Source organism: Macaca mulatta, chromosome 2 (assembly GCF_049350105.2).
Source record: "Macaca mulatta isolate MMU2019108-1 chromosome 2, T2T-MMU8v2.0, whole genome shotgun sequence".
NCBI classification, from domain to species: domain Eukaryota; kingdom Metazoa; phylum Chordata; class Mammalia; order Primates; family Cercopithecidae; genus Macaca; species Macaca mulatta.
The window spans coordinates 107,419,693-107,423,237 of record NC_133407.1 but is presented as its reverse complement, the minus strand read 5'-3'; the positions used below and the strand labels follow the sequence as shown (position 1 = coordinate 107,423,237).

At 47.7% G+C, this 3,545-nt stretch overlaps 1 long non-coding RNA gene across 1 annotated transcript; it reads right to left on the bottom strand.

Moving 5' to 3' along the window:
* Positions 1-375: 375 nt before the first annotated feature.
* Positions 376-2,199, bottom strand: LOC144339131 (uncharacterized). The gene is made up of 2 exons (XR_013413830.1): positions 2,037-2,199; positions 376-1,112 (listed from the first exon to the last, which is right to left on the bottom strand). It is a non-coding gene; the product is annotated as an uncharacterized LOC144339131 (long non-coding RNA).
* Positions 2,200-3,545: the final 1,346 nt, after the last annotated feature.

Genomic DNA, 3,545 nt, shown 5'->3' with positions numbered 1-3,545 from the left:
AAGCTGAGACCGTCTGAAAAGAAATCAGGTAGCCAACATGGAAACACTTAACCATCACGGCGCCTCCTTTCCATCAGCCGGTGACCCGCCAGGGTGCTTCCTCCCCTGGCTTCAGCTGGTCCAGGATCCTGAATGTCTGTATTAGGGAGACCCAGTAGTAAGATCACTTGGGAGCTCTCCTTTTGGTAGCTGCCTGGACTTTATCACCATTATGAAATTATAGAGCATAAACTTGACGTGAAAATAGCATTTGAAGTTTAATCCCTATTTCCAGGTGTCAATAAACACTTTAAATGAACAGCTCTTTGGCCCAAAATGGCTCCCGCCTGCTGTGTGGTTCTTAGTTACCCAATCAAGAAAAATCACATTTCCCACTTTCTGCCATCTATCTTGGAACCCACTTTATTTTAAGGACATAAACTTGGCAAGTTCCTAGTACTGGATATGGCGTAGAAGTTCTGCCAAAGTTCTTGCCAGAGTCGGGGGAAGCAGAAACTTCGAGTAATTTATCAGTAATAGCTTATCACCAAGCCACGTAAATCACTGTGGTCTTGGAGTTCAGAAATGTCTGGATTTTTCCTATCTGCAATCAAAGATTCTCGGCTGGGATGTTAGGCTATAATCTCTACCCTGGGGCCTCTGGCCCACAGAATCCCAGGCTGGGAATCTAGGTTGGGAACACTAGATAAATGTGCATATTTGATGAGCATTGGTGTTGACAAAGTTAACATGGCTGGCTTTCCAAGCATCAGGTAGAGACCTGCATTTTTTTCTTTCCCATGGGGCTGAAATTTCTGCGGACTGTCTTGAGGGCTAACAACCACTCACTTTGAGAATGAGCAAGTTCCAGAAAGTGGGATTAACTCCTTATAAAATAAAGCAAGCAGACTGTGAGTTGCTGACCAAGAGGGTACATGGGAAGGTCACGCTGGTACCAGGTAAAACCTGTACAAACTCCAAGAAATTAGATAACACAAACCCACATCCTGGCACTATCCCATCTCTGTCTGAGGGGCAAAAGGTGACTCAGGAATAGGTGGGAAGCTGAGGCCATGAACAGACTCATCTGTAGCCAACTCCACTTTGTGGTTCTGTCGAGAATCCACCAGTGCCTAAGGGGAAACAGAGAGATCAAGAAATCATCAACAAATGGCCATCATGTTTTAACTTCAAATGCTTGCAAGGACTTGGCACCTTAAAGGGCAGGGCCAGGCCTGGCACAGGCCCTACCCCCTCCTCCCCTAACCCTCCCTGTTCTCCTCCTTACTCTCTGTGCTTTCTTAACTTCTCAAATGAACCATGCTCCCTCCCACCCCAGGGCCCTCACACGAGCTACTTCCTTCGAATGCCTCTTTCCCAGTTTTGCATGTTGAATACCAACTCCTTCAAGCTTCAACTCCAGTCACTTCCTGGACCTCCAACCCCAGACCAGACCTGACTCCTCTGTAACATGCTCTACAGGTATCTGGTTCTCTTCCTTTAAAGCACTTCTCATGGCGTGAGAGTGAAGTCGTCTCCAACTTCACCACTGGGTCCCCAGCATTGGCCATGTGGGAGATGCTTGATGAATACTGGTTGGATGAATGAATGATTGCAACCAAGACTCAAGGGCCCAGTTATTCTTTTCTAAGTGCTCAGGAGAATAAATATGGCACCAAGTATTTTAGAAACATACACGGTGCTATTCTGTAATGAATAATTTTACTTCAACAGACCTCTTAACTCATCTTCCTGACTCTAGGCAAACACCACACCGATCTGACTCACCCTCTCCTAAACTCCCCACTGCCCCAGGATAGAGTGAGTCCCAGATTCTGCAGCCTCTTTTCCAGCATGCCCCTCCCTGATGGCACGGTGGTGCCCCTAGCATACCACGTGTGCATGCTTCTGTGGATCTGAACCTGACTGGAAGGCCCACACCCCTTTCTGTCCAGAAAACTCCGGTCTGCAGTCCCGGTTCTGGACCCAGCCATCAAGGGAGCCTTCCTTGCCCCTTGCTCAGCTTGCGCTCTTGGCCTGGCCTCTGACTCTTGTACCTTTCATGTCCTTCCATTACTATTTACATCTTCAGTCTGTCTTAGTTGATGGTGACCCTGAGGATGGAAGCCATCATGGAGTCACCTGGCACGTCAGCACCCACACAGCACCTGGAACACAGGGGCCTTCAGCCTGGATGTGCTCCCATTCCATGAGGGGGTCCTGCAAAGCAGGGGCTGTAAGGGCACCATGATGGTAAAAATCTGTTCTTTGTGTCCCCTATGAATCATCAGAATATCCAGAAAGTTCCAATATTTTGCCATATTAAGTGGATTTCTTCATGGCCACCCAAACTCCCAGTCCAGACCCCCGCCACTTCTTGTCTGGTCTAGGTGGTAAGGGGCTAACACAACCTTCCCACAGCAGCCCGAGTGACCCTCTTAAAATATGAATCAGAAGGTGTCTCTCTCCTGCTTCAAACCTTCATTTGCTCCCCATCACACATGGTAGAAAATAATTTCCTGCAAAAGCCCACAAGCCCCTGTGGGTCCAGCCCTTCCTGCCCGTCCACCATCATTCCCTCCTCCTGGGCTCTGGCTGCACTGTCTCTCAGATCTTGAAACACAGAGCAAGACCATATGGTGTCTTCTGCAGTGTAAAAAGATCAGGCCTTTCTTGTGGATGGAGCCTCTTTTGAGCTCAAGAAGATGTCACTTGACAGGGTGTGTGACATGCCACATCCCAAGTGGCATGTGGACTAAAGCTCAGCTGGAACACACCCTGCACCCTCCCACCTCAGGGCTTTTTACCTGCTATTGCCTCCTTAAGCACCTCAGCTACTCCAAGGGCACTTTAAGAGAATGCAAGATATCTAATATTCCAATAATCCTGTGCCAATTTTAACCAAAGCCTTTATCTCTTATTACTTTCCAATTTGGCCTGCTTACATTAGTCCTCCTTCACCACTAGCTTGGGAGGGTCAGGTCAGCTAATTTTTTTTTTTTTTTTTAACATCACATAATGATTGATTGGTGCAGGCAATACCAAGGACATGACATTTATCTAAGCTTTGTAACATCAGAGGTCTCAAATCAACGAAACATTTTTCGCTTGTTCTGGAAAAAGATAACTGCAATAGAAATGCAGGATGTGTTTCCTCGTCAACCACCTCCTAGGGTCATCATGGATCAGCATGAATTCCATTCAGAGTTTGCCATCAGCCACTGACTCTGGCCAGCTCAGGAAGCCTGCACGGTGGGGAGTGGGTGATGCAGGGTTGGACCCCAACTCCAAGATCCTGGTTCAGCCAGCTTGGGAGTGAAGTCCAGGAATTCACCCCCCAACCCCAAGGATTCTGATAAACCAGATTTGGGAACTGCTGCTCTAAATCTAGGGCTCTGTTAAAAACTGACGTTCCTGATGGGCCTCAGTACAGTGGGAGTCTGATGTGGCTTTGACTTCTGAAGAAAATTAAATTTTGCCCATGTGGCCAGCACTGTTTGTGCCTAGCACCTCCGTTCCTATATATATAGGGTGCGACTCTTGGCTTAGGGGCTTCCTTGGGTCAG